This window comes from Buteo buteo, chromosome 1 (assembly GCF_964188355.1).
Source record: "Buteo buteo chromosome 1, bButBut1.hap1.1, whole genome shotgun sequence".
Taxonomy (NCBI): Eukaryota; Metazoa; Chordata; class Aves; order Accipitriformes; family Accipitridae; genus Buteo; species Buteo buteo.
In genome coordinates this window covers 31,443,268-31,461,201 of record NC_134171.1, presented here as the reverse complement: position 1 = coordinate 31,461,201, position 17,934 = coordinate 31,443,268, and the positions used below count along the sequence as shown (strand labels likewise).

General features: G+C 38.0%; 1 protein-coding gene across 1 annotated transcript in view; it reads right to left on the bottom strand.

Moving 5' to 3' along the window:
* Positions 1–17,934, bottom strand: part of CRACD (capping protein inhibiting regulator of actin dynamics) — a 139,066-nt gene that overhangs the window by 65,648 nt on the left and 55,484 nt on the right. Inside the window, exon 2 of the mRNA XM_075026308.1 lies at positions 11,247–11,390. The gene's annotated coding sequence lies outside the window, so the exon portion shown is untranslated. The remainder of the gene's footprint in view (positions 1–11,246; positions 11,391–17,934) is intronic.

Genomic DNA, 17,934 nt, shown 5'->3' with positions numbered 1-17,934 from the left:
CTCAGGACCATCAGAAAGGCTGCACAGCTACCCGAGCAAACGCTCTGCAGATCACAGCTGTGGTCACTCTCTTGGGCACTTTCTGCAGCTATTCAAGTCCTTTGCAGTTTTATCACTTCAAACCCCATGACGGAGATTCACCTTGGAGACCAACAGATGAACATTACAACATTGAAAAGCATCGGTGTCAAGAGGTAACTCTTAGAGGGACTACCTAATCTAGCATCAAAGTTGGAGATGTATGAATGACCCAGAAACAATCTCCTACCCAAGGACAATTAGCAGTGTTTAATCACCACACAAGGTTATCAGAGGACTTTTTGTAACAGCAGCTGAGGAACAGCATCACTCAGACAACAGGCATGAAGACAACTGGTGGACAATCCTGTGATGAAGAGGTAGAAACCACTCTCCCTATAACTTCCTAATACCAGCTTTATCTCAGTCATACCCAAACTGCCTGCCACCAGTGCCACAGCCTTTCACTGTTTAAGCAGGGATGAAAATTGAAACACAAGCTTTTCTTACACATCAAAACAATAAGTGAAAGAGGATTAAAAGGTGAAGTGACAAAACTAAATGTGCAAAGTTTAAAAAGAAAAATAAAGGTTGTGATTTACATGAAAATAGGTTTTGATAGTTGAAGAGTGTAATGCAGTAGACATTTAAAAGGCTCTAGTTATTCCCCAGACAACTCCAGTTCATGTAAAATCAAAAAAATATTTAGGTACATGGCGTGTTTTGCTTTTACATTTTCTTCAGCAGAGTAATTAAATAATTCACATCACTGAATTGGCAGTGATGCCATCCACTGATGCCAAACTGAAATTTTTGCCCCCTCTTGCCAGCTTAGCTGACTTCATATTTCATCTTGACCTATTTTGGATGCGACAGGAAATCGAGACAGTGGGATTGCTAAAACCTTGTCATATGTAATTGTAGATATTTGAGGTTATTGTAGATATTGAAGCACTAGACCTTTAACTCAGGAAACATGCTTGGTCAGAAAACTTACCTGCTGGTTAAAAACCCCCAACTCACACAAGTGCTCCAAGCTACAGGCAACCAGTGGAGAATATTGAAGCTAGTAAGAGAAATCAAGTAAAAGAGAGTGGCAGACAATGAACCAGGCAAAAACCACTTCACTGGAAGCCAGGAAGTTTCTGAAGGGTGGTTAATGATACAAAAGATGAGATGCATTATTTAGACAAAACACATCTCACGGGAACTACTCGGGAGGCAATAAAGACAGCTCTCAAGCAACATAGTTGGACTCTTGTGTCTCATTTGTCTCTTAAATCCTGGAGGTCCAAATTGAAAAACTCTCAAGTTAGCACAAGAAATTTGACAATATATGGCATTTGCAATGGTATATACAGTCATCCACTTCTAACCTGCTTCTTCAAACTCTACTTGGTAATGACCAGCAAGGCTGCCCAGTGCCCACTGGGTCAACTTTGAGAAATAATTTTTTCATTTCCTTGTGAGTGGACAGGTGCCCCATTTCCAGATAAACAGTCCCAACAGCACGGTCCTCAATAGCAGCAAAAACACAAAGGGTCGAATGGAGCAGTGTCTCCCCAGAGCACCTCTGTCCTGGAGTGAGCACTGATTGCAGAGTGCCTACCAGCGCTCCCCACGACATGCTCTTCTGAAGGCAGGCGGGGAACACCAATTTACCAGAGTTTTCAACACAACACCTCTCTGAAGCCCTGACTTTGTGCAAGCAAAGACAAAATGATGACTTTTTTTCATACCTTTACCAGAGCTCTTGGTTGGAAAGAAGCATCTCTTGTATTAATCAACATCCTTGCACTGAAGTAAAACCTGGCAAGTGTTGCTTATTATTAAGCCACAAACCCTGCTTAATCTTGCTCTGTTATTGTCTTACCTATGAGCAGCTAAATTTCTACCAGGTTGGCTCAACTAACCAACTTATGTTGCTGTGGTTTTGACATTTCAAAAAAATTCTGTTACACAACCAGAGCAGAAATAAAAACACTCAAGCAGCTGAAAGATTAGAGCTGAATAAGAAGTGCTACAAAACAGGAACAGATTTAGGAATAATGAGGTCACCTCACACCTCAACACACATGAAGTTATTCTGTTCACTCAAATAACTTCACGTTCAGTAGTAGTCACAGCACAAAATACCACACCGTTTTAAAGAGACAGAAGCATTTTCAACACTTTGCTTGGAAAAAATGAACACAGAACAACACCATCATGTGTTACCCTTCCAGCTTTCTCCTGGCTTTACAGATGAAGAGAGAATTAAGGAGGGAGAAAAATGTTCCCTCCTTCCTCACTCCCTTCAAGTGAGAGACACCTAATCTGTGTGGGTAGTTGCAGCTCCAGAGCATGGAGCAATTGTGGCATTTATGGTGCTTCAGAGGCATCTTGCACCTGCTTGAGCACTCAGGTGCTGCTGTGGTAACAGCACAGAAGATCTCCTTCTCGCCAGGTATTTTGGCTTTTCAGCCTTTCTTATTCCAGATACATACAGCCTCTTCTTTATTTAGCAAGGGAGAGATATGGTATTAGCTTCCCACCAAACTGTCAAGTCACACAAAAGCAAAATTCAGTGCCACATGGTCTGGCAGTGCCGGTGTTAGGGGTTCCCTGGGAGCGTGGAGGAGGAGAGGACTGGTTGGAGGCAGGAAGGCAAAGAGATAGATGTTCAGCTGACTGGAGATGCATGAACAATTGATGAGTGGACAAGAAAGGAAAGTGAGGGATCAACACAAGATTAAACCAGTCCGAATCTTCATCACATTGCTAATATCTGTGCAGCCAAGAGCTGGGGTTTTTGTTCGGGGTTTTTGTTTTTAAAAGACCCCAGAGACCATGCTTTTCTGAAAAAGAGAGGAGTGCAGCAGTCAGTATCTAATAAAAGAAAGTTCTAGATGTCAAAATCGCTCAAAAAGCATGACTGCCTACTGAGGTGAAGCATGATACTGCTATCCCTAAAAGGGAGTTGGTATCTAAGCAGATACAGATTGGAATCACTGACTCATCCACCCTGGGCCTTTAAAGCAAACTGATGGAGAATAAAGGGCTGACAGCAGGAAAAGAGGGGGGAGGAAAATAAGGAGGCAGAGGGGATTTAAACAAGATCAGCTACATGTGAATCCTAAATAAAGATTAAAATCACTGCCTTGTAGATTTTGGGATTTCTGAAGTCAAGGCCATGAAATTAGCAGAAAACTGGCAGTTCATGAGCTTGAATTATGACTTTTCAGGGGACAACTTTCAGCAGTATTTTAACTCTTAAGAGTTACCATTGCACAGTTCTTCCAAGCTTGTTAAAACTGTAAGGAGAAATTGGCATTTAGTGCAGGCATTTAAAAATCCCCATTCCCATTCCATAATTAGCTCAACCATCCATTTTAATACAAGCAACAAAGTCTTTCCCCAAAAAGTCTTTCTACTTTTTATACACCCTGCTGCCACCAACAGTCAAGCACTTATAAGAAAGATGAATAGCCTGGGTCTGTTCTGTTGCACTAATATGATAAACACTATTGCTGGAATGATCTTGGATGATCTTGCTCATCTAGCTTTTAGTTAGTTGATACAGATTACAAATCTTTAAAGCCAGAGAAAGCACTGTTAACTTCTGCTTCTGTAATTAGTGCTCAACATAGGTCAGATTTCTTTGCAGGTTAAGAGGCATTTCAGTCTTAGGAAATGTTTTATGCTTTTCAGAATTAAGATTTCCGTAAGAGTATCTCCTCATTCATACATATTCATACTCTCTTTCCACTGACTGAATTGTAGGCTTGTCCATTTACAACTTTGTATAGACATCACAAAGGCTATATAAATTTCCCTTATGTACTTAATATGAATTACAAGTTATTAAGCTATAGGTGAGGATGAGTGCCTTTCATTTTCATGTGGCAGTCTTTTAAAATGTATTATCTGGTCTGTTAATTCTCAAATTGTTGGGCCAGTTTCCTTGGAAGGGTGCTAGTTTCCATGAGAGCAGCTGGGAATATGACTAGGGGAAATAAGTAAGATGTCTTCAGCCTATTTAACAACACTTCAACAGAAGTAAAATATACAGATGGTATTGTTTTCACTAATGCTGTATGCAACTAAGACACCAAAACCCCAACTGAGGAATTTAGTTTAATTTATCCTCAAGCAACTTCCTGAACTGGAACCTAAAAGAATTGTTTTCTTTATGATCTAGTTTTCCGTAATTCCTTCCTATGTTTCCATCACTTGAGATTTCCTTATGGCAGCTTTCTTTTTACAGCTTAAGAGAGGAAATACCATAAGTTTGGGAATAGAAAAGATTATATTTTGAATCCTTGAAGATAGTTTCATCTTTCAGCACTAAACTTTGATTTTTGCTGTGAGACTATCAAAGAATGAAAGGAGTAGGATTGTTTAGGAGTGTTTTCTAGGACAAAATGTTGCCAGAGAAAGTTTAGATTCAGTATCAGGAAAAGCTTCTCAACAAAGTATATTAAACAGCTGGACACATACAGGAAGTGCAAGAACATTCACCTTGATAAGGTACTCAGAAATATAATGAAATTAACAGTCCTACACTTAGAAGAGGAAAGACAAAATAAACTGAATACAGTATTGCTTCCTAGAGCCAGTTTCTAGGATTCTTTTGCTCACAGAATGCTAGAATTAAGCTGAACATTGCTACAGCTTGAAATAATGGGGAAAAAGAAGAAAAGAAAGGGAAGCAAGGAAGAAAATACTAAATCAAATCCTGCTGTAAAAACGTGTAACCTAGAGTCCCTATACAAATACTTGGATCTTGCTAGCCCAAGCAATCAAATATACTCCAGACCATGTAAGAAAGACACTGGGAGACCCATCTGCAGTAAGAAGGAACTGCAAGACCAGCCTGGTCAACTCTACAGTTTTCAGACACAGGCATAAGCAGATTCCTTGCAGTAACTTATGAGGAAGGAAGAAGCTTCCTCTAGAAATAAAATGAAAATGTGTTCTGTCTCTTTAATTTACAACCAAAAAACCAGTTTATTTTTACAGTACCTGAATCATCAGTACCCAGTACCTCAGAGTGAACATTTTGGTTAGTATCCCTTTCAGCTGCAGCCATGTTTTTTTGTGGGTGTTTTTGTTTTGGGGTTTTTTTTTCAAATGTTACTGAAACAAGAAGTATAGCACAACACTTTTATATAACCACTGAGATTTTGAAATCAAACATGAGGTTAAGCTTCCCTTATTTTTAAATCATCTTTCATGCAGTAAAATGTCTTACATTTTAGGCTGCTTTGGAACTATGCAGTAGCAGTATTGTGAGGGTCATTACATTATGAAATCCTTAATATGTGAAAATTATAGCTGTGCTTCATAACAAAATACAGCAGCACCAATAAATCACCCCTGCAAGGAATCACAGAGCCCTGTAAGAAGAAGGTCATATTGTGCAGAGCATGTTTTCCATCTTACTGTCTGTATTCCTTCCTCTGATCACTAATGGAAACAACTAATACTATTATATATTTATATAATAAATACTTTAAATGATATTTGCAGTATTTCTATTTAACACAATAAGCAAATAGTGCCATACATGAACGCTATATTAAACAGTTTAATAGTGTTAAACAGTATTATGGTATAAAGCATTGTATTAGCTACCTGAATGCTGTAGAATTACAAGGAAATCTTTTTAAAGAAAGTTATTTTCTTCAAATTACATTATCTAGTTGCATGATTTCCATACTTTAAGTTTCACCAAGGAGTAAACAACTACATTAACGGGCTCAATAAAAGATACTTTTACTGCCTATGTTACATAGGAGTATTATAATGGCACATTATATCTTCCAGATCTAAAAAGATGATAGCCATTAAAAATTACAGCACTTGTGCTTCTGCAAAACACGTAGTCAGATTAAAATAACAGTTTAAAAGGCCTTGAAGAGTTTTTCTAGTAAAACTTGCCTGTGGGTTATAAATCTTTCATATTCTTGCTTCATCACCAGAACCTTTTTTTTTTTTTTGAGAAATCTTACTTTTACACAATAACATATGCAATATGGAAAAAGAGTAAGGTACAAAACAGCACTGTTGACATTGTTTTATCCTGAGTTATATCAACAAAAATTACCAACCTCAGCAGGACCCTGCAGTGGGAAACAATATCCAACCATGACAGAAGAGTTCAGCTTCCCTTTCTACTTAATGATAAAGATGATGGAGCTGAAGAAGGACCTTGTCTGGAAGACACCTCTGCCTACTGCCAGTTCAGGACATCACAGATCCCCCAGAAGATCAAGCAGTGTGGTGAACCATGAAATAAAAATAAGAAAGTACGCACAGGCAGCATTTTAAAAGCTGCCTGGGTCTCCGAGCTGCACTTCAGCTGAGAGATTCATTCAGATGGAGGGGAAGAAGGCCATAGGGCATTTTAGATCTCTGAATACAGACCAGATAGTCAGTCCATTGCCAGTACTGAATTTAACATGCTGTATCATAATTAGGTCTGATATCTACATGGGTGTCTTTTTCTTTTAGAACTTCCCAAAGAGCTTTACCTTTCTCCATCCTAGTCAGCCACTAAAGCCCAGAGCTATAGTGAGCTTTCAGCTAAGGAAGCACTAAATCATGTTAAAATTAACCATGTGATTCTCTTTTCCTGAGTTAAGGCTTCTAAGATTATTTAGCCACTGCTGGACACTTAAGGCAGGACATCACAAACACAAATACCGCTTCAGCAAAGTCAAATCAGGATTTGTGTCAGTTTTTGACTGTCCCAAACCTACAAACCTGAATTTCTGAGTACTCTTAATATCCAGATTTGAACTTTAAAACTCTAATGTAGGGGCAGCCAAACAAAAAATAACCATAGGGAATCCTTTAATTGACTGAGTTCTAAAAGTACTAGAGGAAGCATAAATCACCTATTGCCCTCAGATAATTTTGCCTACAGTACTCTTCACTGATACTCTCTCAGAACTCAGCATAGAAGAAATCAAAAGAACATAACCTACAGATTAACTAAACCTGGATTAACTGCATAAGCTCCTGTCATCAGCAGGACCACAAAAATAAAAATCCAAACAGAAACTGATCTAGATTTTGCAAACATGGCTCCTGGCCTTGTGAAAAAATTGACTTGACACAAGAAATTTTGAACACATTGAAAAAACTCAGCAACCAGTCAAGCTTCACAGTTTGGGCCCCATTTTGAGATATAAGCTGCTCCAAAATACTTCTGGTGAGCATGGAAATCTTGCTTGGAACTACTGAATCTAACTAGGAACAAAGCCCACAATTCCACTTACAACTTGGTAATTAAAATAAAGAAACAGATTTAATTAGAACAAAGCAATACTATGGCAATCAAATAATTTCACAAAAATTAGCTCTGCCTTAGAAGCTATTATATTCATGTTTCTAAAATTCTTGCTTTATAGAGAACACAAAGACTCAAAACCGCATAGGCATCTAGAGGCTGAATATAAACACTGCTCTGATATTAACATAGATATACCATCCATCTTATCCGAGGGAAGTAAAAACAGAAAAAAATATTCTTGCAAAATTATCAAGACAAGTTTTTGCATACTGGGTAGCTTCCTGGGGAAACAGAGCAGATGCAAAAGTTAACTAGTTAAGTTATATATCAAGAGGTTTAAGGAACATGAAAAATGTGACATGGCAACTTCTTTTGTTCATTTGTTGTTTTATTTACACTTGTCTTACAATTATTTCAAAGCAAGTTGATCAAGAATAACACTGTTCTTCAGCATGATAGTATTACCTTTCAGAGGAAATTTCTGAAGAGAAGCTTGTGCCATTTGCTTGGAGCCACTCTCTCCAGGCTCTCTTGGAGATCCCAAAATTGTCAGGTGTAGCTTCCACATTACAACAGATCTCCCTACTGCCCTCAACTTCCCTGCCAGAAATAATTAAAAAACTCCAACCCTCTCAACTTCCAAAAGCTTACATGTTGCCAGCTTGGTAAATATTAGGTACAGATCTCACAACTCTTAGAAAGAGAAGGACTAAATACCTAGGCTCAGAAGCTGGTAGCCTCCAATTCCCTATAAGTTGGCCACATAGAGAAATACATACAACTAGGAGATTCCTCAAATGATATATGAAACAAGTACTTGATATTTACAGCATAGTTTTCAGATCATCAAAATCTTTAGAATTTTTACTGTAATTATTGCGCTACAACAAACAGCAGATGGATTTAATTATCCGAGTTTTCAACTCCTGCTGCAAAGTTCTGTGTGGTTCTGCAGACAGTGTGATATTCTGAACTAATTAGTTAGTTGCGTATCAGAAAAAACTTTCCATGGAACTGTGAACATCATTTCAGATTGCTGCAACTCTCAGGTCATCTTCTTGGCTGTTCTTCAGTCATGGAGGAGACAAAGAAGTTGGTTCTTTCTGAGTAGGACACTCATTGGAGAGAGCCGCACAGTGGGCAGATGTGGGTGTAGTAAGCACAGATGAGTTTTTTAGAGTTTTCCACATGGTGCAAGCATGGGGCTACCCAGCTGAGCTCTACAGCTCACCACCCCAGGTCCCAGACCCGCATGGCCAGAGGCACCAGGTGGGCAAACCACGGATTAAATGAGCTGCTTTCTCTGGTGCGTGGGGTCACTCCTGCACTGGGCTAGAATGAGGACATGACGTTGTTCGGCACGAAAGCAAGCTAAGGCTGAATTGCAGAAGAGCATGAAATCAGAGTCTGTTTACAATGAAAGACTTCCTGGCTGGTTTTGTGATATTAAATTTGAGAAGACAACCAATTCATTCACATTAAGAATATGTAGAGGGTTCACAAATCAAGGGACTTTTCACATTAAGGTTTATTCTAATTATCACTAAAATTCATTGGAAGTGTAACACAAAAAAAAGTCTAGGATTCTCGAAGATCAATCATGAACAAATGCTACAACAAAATGCTGACTAAACCAAGGTCTCTGTCTTCTTGACATGACCTCTTCTTCATTAAAATAAGGAAACAGATTATTTGCATAGCTAGTTATTGCACAGTGACTCATTTAATAAAACCCTTGTTGTCTGTACTTTCTCTAAAGTGACTGAAAGAACACAATCAAATGTATCCATAGTCATCAGTTACTGTAAGAAAGAAATCTGAATTGGGTAAACATATAGAACAAGAGAGGCAAAAGAAGGAGAATAAGAAATTAACGGAATAAAGGGGGGAAAACCAGCTTTGGATGATACAAATGACATCAGTAATAGAACATAGAAGAACAGAGGCTTTCCTATTGTTCCACTTTTTTTGAAGAATGAAAACAAAAAGTGTGCCTTAAAGGAAAACTGAAGCCTCTGGAGAAGCAGGATAGGGTCACCAATAAATATGAGTCTGAAGCTGTAAGCATTTTAACCTAGAAAATGTGAAATGGCAGAATGAGCTAGAAAAAAATGTATGTATTAAAAAAAAAAAAATTAGACTTCAGTAAACTTGTTCAAAAATTGACTAACACAACATTTACAATGATTTACAACAAAGAGAATCTTATGAATAAAGCAAAAATCTCTACTCATAGTACAAGTTATTTCCTGTTAAAGTTTTGGTCCTGTTTTCTGCAGTAAAAGCAGAATATTATAACAAAGATATGGGTGTGGGTTACAAAAGAACACTGGGTACAGTCAGAAAAAAACCCTAGCTTTAATTCTCTAAGAAAAAAAATTATATGCAAATTCTATACAGAAATATATGTCTGGCATGCTTTATTTATGTAATTCGTTTTAGCCAAGCTGGAGATTATAATGCAACTGACCACTCTCATAGACTGCTCTTTGAATATTTGTGTTTTAAGCCAATGGGTATTGTATTTTACTTGGCAAACTATAAAATGCGCTATTTGAAAACTGCCCTTTTGCTTGCAAAAATGAAATCTATTAAAAGGAAACAGAAGATAGCTCAGAATCTGTAACCCTTACACACATGTGGCATGGAAATAGGAGGTTACAGAGAGCAGGTAGAAAGCATCCTGCATGCACAGGGCACTTTCCATTGATGGTGGCACACTTCGTATCTTCCTGCTTTGAAAAAATAAGAACACATCCTACCCATAATACAGTAACAGACAACATCTCACAAACTGGTATTTCAAAAACACCTGTGTACCTTCAGCTGAGGTGTAGTAAGTTTTTATGGTAGAAAAATGTCCTTATGACTATGAGCATCTCAAGAAAACAGAATCTTTTTTCTTAACAAGCCAGTGTATTCCAGCTGATCATTTCAGAAGAGTTGTCAATGATACCTGCTTATCATTCATTCTCTTGCCACATAACACACCAGTCAAACATACATTTTGGCAAGACAGTCACAAGTAAGGCAGGACTTCTAGTTAACTAATAGTCTTTGTTAATTTACAGGGTGTTACTGGTTAATCAGGACAGATTCTCCAAACCACATAAATAACTTTGAATAACAGAACCATAATGTTTTGTGCAAAAGCAAAGTCAGTATTTTTACATTAGATAGACACTGAACCCAGTTTTATAGAAATGCAGTGTAAAGTAGGGTGTTCGCAGATGAAGTCATTGATGAGCACATTTGCCCTGGCACCACATTCTAGAATGGCTGCTCTAGAAAGAAATTATAACCTATAATTCACAATTCCAATGTTCTTCACAGGCCAAAAAAGAAAGAGAGAAAAATACCCCAACAGTATGTTTTAACTGTTTTCAGCTTCTTCCAACACTTTTTAGAACTGAAGCGTCTAAGGAAGTAGAGTTGTAAATATTTTACAAATAACCAATCAATCCAAAACCTGGCAGAAAGGAAAACAGTGCAGATCTGTTCAGATAAAAGCCTAAATGGTGGACTATTACTTAGCTCTAATTCCCAGCATCAGCATTCTACAAACACACTGTATATCTGTCTTGGCAAAATAAGAGTTGCTTGGTAGACCAGAGACTACATGAATCTTTGTATGTCTAAGAATAACTTCAGTGGTTGAAATGAAAGAAAGTATTGACTGTTGTGGGCAATACTTGTTTTCTTTTTTTCCAAAATATACAAAATAGCTATGCAAAAAATAGTTTTAAGTACAGTAACACATGCATTACAGTCTTCCTTTAATATGAAAAAGCTCTTTTTTCTAAGTTTCTGTTTATAACATGCAGGTTAAAATAAGTACTTCAGTATTCAATTACTATCTAAATTTTCACTTCTGCCTTCAACTTAATGAAATGTTAAATGAAGACATCGCTTACAGTGTTAAAGGATCAGCAGAAAAACATTTCCTTACCTTTTTTTAAAATGGGTTGTGGTATTCTCTACTTTCACGCAGTCTTGCACTCCCTCTGAAATGGGGATTTTTCTTTAATATAAGTGATCAGAAATCAGGATACACTGCTAGGGACCAGTGGTTAACATTCTTCTCCCAGACTGCCTAGGCATAAGGGAAAAAGAATTTTAGTTCACCTTTTCTAGGCTAGCCTAAGAGCATTTTTTTGTTTTCCCTCTTTTGAGGCGTGCTTATAAGTCAAGCAATTCCTGTCTGCCACACCTCTTGTAAATGGTTTGAGACGTTTGCAGTATAAAAAAAAAAAAAGAAAGAAAAAAAAAAGTTAATGCAACCCGAGAAATTTTCATTAGCTTCGGATTTCCCTCTGAGACTTTCATACAAAATGGTCTTTCTTTACTCTTTCTAACTAGTCAAATAGCAACACTTTCTTATTTTTCCTTCCAAACAGTCACATCCTGCAGTTCTAAATCAATTATATCTCAAGAAAAATGTCACTGTTTTTACTGTAGTTTTTGCTGAAATAAAAATGCAGTATTTGACTCTAGTTTCTCAAGAGGAAACACTAATAACTTCCAAAAATTAAAATGAGAGCTTATCATAACTTTGATTTTCCTTCTACTAGAGTACATAAAAATGAGTTTCAATTATTTTTCTATCAAAAAGCATGAAATGCCTTTTTTTAATAGAAAAATTGTCTTATTACAAAAAACTCTAAATATAGTAATCAATTTGAATACACTGCAAAATAGAAAAAATTTAAGCAGCTGGAAACAACTTGTAAAATTGCACAGAGCAACTGAGCTACTTCTTTAACAGATATTTTCCTTCTGGTTTCATTAGTTTTTAGTTTTACATTGAAAAATTTGAAACCAATTTTGCAATTTTGAACAAAAGCAGGATGTAAAATTTTCCTCAAAAGTTTTTGACCCTTATTAGGGATTGTTAATTTTACATATAACTAAAGGTAAGTATCAGGTAGGGATTTTGTAGCAACTGTCCTATTCCCACACTCTTAACAGTAGTATTTCCTATATTTGTTCATCCTTATATCCTCAGGCAGCTACAAATAAAAGTATTCTGTCAGAACAATGTAATTAGGGTATCAGCTAAATCATGTTCCATTTGACAAGACAAGGATAAGTGCATTGGCAATCAAACAGAACAGCTTGCAGGCATTAAATTGTGGGGTTATTAGCCCCAATATTCAACTACTGCTGAAGTTCATGGGCTAAGTGTTGGTTGGCGCTCTCAGGCTGCCAGGACAGATTACCTGGATCCATGCTGATCCCAGCAAAGGCATCTGGAATAAGGTAAAGTTCATTTAAGCTGAGAAATGAGAAATTAGCACCTTGTTGACTCTGCACTACTCATAACATTCAGGATGTCTTCCAAGGTGTGAATGAGATCTCAAAAAGCAATATGAAAGCATCCTGAGTTTGTCAGGCCAAATTTAAAAATAAAAGAAAAAAAAAAAAGAAAAAAAAAGAAAAAAAAAAGAAAGGTACTTCTAAGGCATATGACAAACTGTGAAGGTTTCGAACAACTGGTACTTGTGTGTAACTGGGAACTCCAGTTGTTAAAAATCTTGTATACACACATCAACCTCAAATCTAATTTTCACATGTAGACTCAGCACTACCCTCTTGTTTATGGGCACAAGATGCAGTACTGAAAATAGCATGTGCAATGGGCTGAGCATGGAAAGATTGTGGCAACAGGGTATCAGGTCAATGTTGTTCTAGCAGAACAGGCAGGTATGTATTTGCTTTTTCGCAAAAAGCCCTCCCAGTAATCATTTGTCAGTGCAAAGATTTCTATTAGTTCATAGCTGTAAATCTTGCATGCAACCGACTAAGACACGGGTTGTTTTACTAACAAGTTATAGTACACTTTGATACCATGGTTTAGTTTTTAAATTAAAACCAAAACCAAAAGAACCCTCATGCACTTCTTTGGTGGCCACTGAAACATTCATTTCTCTGTACCAGACACTGAGATGGTTCTGTGGTGCACATCGTACAATTCCGTTACTTCGCATTATCCTCTCTGACAATTCCAGCACAACCTCTCTGACAGCCCCTACCCGGCAGACGTTGTGTTGTTAACTGGCAGAGCAGAGAACATCTCTCAGTGGGACTGTCTGCTCATTTCACATGTTTCCCTGCCCTTCCTGCACCTGACTGACTTATGCTAATGGTTGTGGCACAGCAGACGCTGGGAGTTCAGTGCACCTGCAATAAAGAGCCTGCTGTAACTGAGACTTCAGGTCTATCACCTTGTGTGCATCCCAAGGGGAGCAGTAAATCTACCGGTGGCTGACATTATGGAGTGTCAGTTTTCATGCTGGTGGTTAAGGTTTTGAAGCATGCGAGCAATGGACCAACCTCTGAATTAGTTCATTGTTCTTGAAAATCAGAATCTAAAGGACTTTGAACTCCTAGGTATAATACAGACGCCCGTTGTTCAAGGCGCAAGAAAAAGAAAGCACAGCCAGTGTTGAAGACTAACCTCAAGAAGCGCACAAGGAGATGCTTTGGCAGTAATAAACAAAAAAGGTCTTCCTTCTATTTAATAACACTTTTTCTTCTCAGGTGAAGAAGGGGAGACAGGTGGATAGGGAAACATTTTAAAGAAAAGGAAATTCTTGCAGACAGGCCAGCATGGAAGATTCGGACCTTCAAAGATTATTTCAGGAAACTATTCTACATTGTCCCTTTCCAATGCAGCCATAAAATTCTATGCAGAGTTAGAAATATATATTTCCAGCATAGAAAGCTAAGCAGACGCATACTCTGCATACACTTAGGGAAAATTACTATATTCTACAGTAATAAGTAGCAGGCAGAAGCAATGATACCAGGCCCCAGAGCCCATGAAAATCCAACCAGAGTGGAAATCAGGAAATAAAAAGTTGCTTCAGTTTCTCAAGATTTTGTTGGAGGACACAGAGCTCTCTATTCTGCATTTTACCTTTCTACAATCTACGCTTTACCTCAAGACATAATAATAGTACAAAACTTTAGAACAGAAAAAGGCCATTATAAAAGCAGGTCCCTGAAAATACCTACCCTAATGCTAGAGTTACAAGCGGTAAATTGATCAACTGGTCTATTTTCAGCGTTTCAGCTGTTTCAGAACAACAATAGTTGTTCTTGTACGTAGTCCACATGGTTGTTATTTCACAACACAAGACTAGTAGGCAATTAAGCATGGCAAACCATCAAATATTTGTCCACTAAAGGACCCTGCTATTTCTTTTCCCGCTGTCTGTTAAGTCCCTGTTTTTCTAAGAGCATGTTTCAACTTCTCAGGATAGCTGAGTAACACTCCAAAAGGAAAATATTATGTTCAGTATCCCACAGGTAAATATAACCAACATTACTCACAGAATAATTTTTTTCATATGCAAAGAAAACTTCTGATTTAAAGAAAAAAAATAAAATTCTCATCAGGCAGAGAAAGCCAGCATCAACAACTCCTGAAAGAGCAATAGTGTAGAGATATCTTTCAGTTAAAATACTGAAAGCTGTGACTCAGTGTTTCGTATCATAAGCAAGAAGATGATCCCTCTACGAATTGCATGATTTCTTTAGAACCTGGTAGATCATTCTGCACTAGAAACAGTGTTAGCACATCTAAAAAACGTGATACTCAAATTAATTTTAATAACACCTCTAATTTAAAGTATTTGGTACACATATAGGGAATAGCAATAAAGATGACCTTCTTTTCCCAGACTACTTACTGATAAAAATTTGCAATGAGTTGTTAGCTATGAAAAGTAGTACAATTCAGAAAAACACTTTTGGCATTATCAGGCTTAGGAAACAAATTAGTACTAAGACGCAAGTTGTTTTACTAACAAGTTATAGTACATTTTGATACCAAGGTTTAGTTTTTAACCAAAACCAAAAGAACCCTCATGCGCTTCTTTGGTGGCCACTGAAACATTCATTTCTCTGTACTAAACACTGAGGTGGTTCTGTGTTGCACATGGTACAATTCCATTACTTTGGATTATCCTCTCTGACAATGTATCACTTAGTGTCCACAACTGCTTGAAGCTAAGAAAATAAACAATCTCCAGAGATCATACTAGATCATATCAACATTATATCATGGCGCCAAACTTGAGTTTGACTCTCTAGCCCCTGCAGGGAGCACAAACATGCACGTGTGTGTAAGTGCACGCGCATGTGTGCACACACACACAGAGCCATGGAATGGCAGGTTAAGTTTATCTAACACTACTTACTTCCCAAAGTCAGACATTTGGACTGTTCAAGGGGAATGAATCCCCTCACTGCAATTACCAGGACTCATTAAGAGAAAAAGAATATGCCAGCAGACATGATCTGACCTGCCCTTTCCTAGGTTTCTGCAAGTTACAGTTTTTAACAGAATGTGTAGGAAAAGTATGAGACAGAATTTTATTTCAAAAGGGGCTACCACCATACTAGCAAGTGCACCTCTCCTATCCATCCAAATACAGTGAGCAAATCATGTTCTTGCTCCATATGCAGAAAATAATACCCAAAGGTGGTGGGCAAAGTGTGTTCTCAGTCCTCAGCCAAAATTAAATCCTTTATATGCTTTCCTGAGAGACAAATAAGAAGCTAAACATTCAGTATTAGTAATTAAAAGAACTACAAATAACAGAAAATGTAAAAATCACTGTTAATAAATAATATCTCAAAAAGGAGTGCATGAATCCTGGGATAAGAAAAGTTTTGGTAACTTAGCTCATCTATTATCATTGACATGTATTGTGTCCTGGAACTCTAGGATATCACAAAAAGTCATTTCATTCATACAGCTCCTTCGTGCTTGAGGGAAAAACAAGCAATAAAAATGTTCAGCCCTCAGTTTTCAATAGTGGTAGAGGTAGGAGTGGAGACTTCTCCCAGAACTCTTTACACTGTTATTTTCAGCCATGCCTTGCAAGGAATCCTCTTCTGAGGTGCAAACCCAAGTAAGAAAATTAGGACAAAAAAAAGACCAAAAAACCCAAAAAAGATCTGAGCTGACTATCAGCAGTATTCCACGAGCCTGTACTTCTGAATGATACCTGCAAGGGCAAGTAACAAGCTAGAAAGATGGAAGGTGTGTAAAGAGGACCGCACCAAGCTCTTCCCAGTGATATCCTGTGCCAGGACAAGGAGCAATGGGTGCAAACTGAAACACAGGAGGTTCCCTCTGAACATCAGGAAGCACTTTTTTTACTGTGAGGGTAACCGAGCACTGGCACAGGTTGTCCAGTGAGGTTGTGGAGTCTCCATCCTTGGAGATATTCAAAACCCAACTGGACAGAGTCCTGGGCAAACAGCTCTAGACGACCCTGCTTGAGCAGGGGGGTTGGATCAGATGACTTCCAGCAGTGTCTCCCAACCTCAGCCAGTCTGTGATTCTGTGAAAATGGAAGAGAAGAAACCAGGAAAGCAATTTCCATATGTAGGGAACAAAAATAGGAAAACTTTGGTATTTTTTTAAAAAGTACAACCCTATTTATCACAAGCCAAACAATGACATAAGTAAATAGGATAAAATTGGATTAACCTTGTCAGACCTGCAGAACAATTGCTGTTGACACTGTAATTTTCCTGGGTCAGGCTAACACCATTAAAAAGTCATCTCTCCAGTCAAGGTTGTATAGATAAAGTTCAAATGCATGCAAAAGACTGAGTAAGAAAGAAGCTTTGATCTCCCAAACTGAAAGGCAGAAACAGTCTTCTGAGAAAAGCCTGCCAGGTCTTCATATAAAAAACATAGATTTTGCAGGGTCAACCACTCCCCTGCATGCACACACGCATTACAGCTCTGTGCCCTGCTCACCTCTGCAGTCCCTCACTCCCCCCCAGCACAGCTAGGGGCAGTGAAGGTTAATTATATTTGCAGAGGTGAGCAGCAAAGCTGCACCAAAAGACACTGGGGGACATACAGATGGGTAAATGAGACTGACCTGCAGAATATTATTGCTGATGAGGTATGGAGAAGGGAAAACTCACCTGGGCTTAGGGAAGCTTGATGGCATTGCAGTAGGAAAATGGGTGCATTTTTGCAATGCACTAACACACAGCAATACTGTAGCATAGCCAGAGCATGCTGTAGTTTTACCTTCACTGATGTTGAACAGCAATTAAATCAAAATAACACTTTACTTTTCCCTGTGTTGTAGGGTGTTAGAGAGAACTTCACTATCAGACTACCCGATCATGCTTGGCTAACCTCAACCTGCCCTAGCCACAGGGAGCTTGCTCAAGTGTGAATCAAAGTACACTTTATTGCAGTGTTTAGTTATACTTACACTGGCAGAATTTAAGTGTAAAGTGGCAAGGAATAAATGAGAACCCAACCTCTCCCTGGGCTTAGGCTTCTCTTCTGCACAGTTTATATGTAGCAGTGCCTTCAGAAGAGGTAAGGGTTTTTTTCTTTTAAAACAATATATCATGTTCTTTCTCAGGGACCACAAGCATCTTCAATTAGAAATGCTTCTAATACAGTCTGAAAGAGAAAAATGTGAAATATTACCATTTCTTGATGTCACTGCCAAGATCTAAATTTTTGCTTCTCTGTTTACTGTGCCAATTATAACGTCTAATGCCCAGAAAAAAATAGGTTACTGCTTCCCTGGCAGTACCTTAAATGATAAGGCAGGTCATCAACTGTTGCAAGATTCTTTTATGATGGT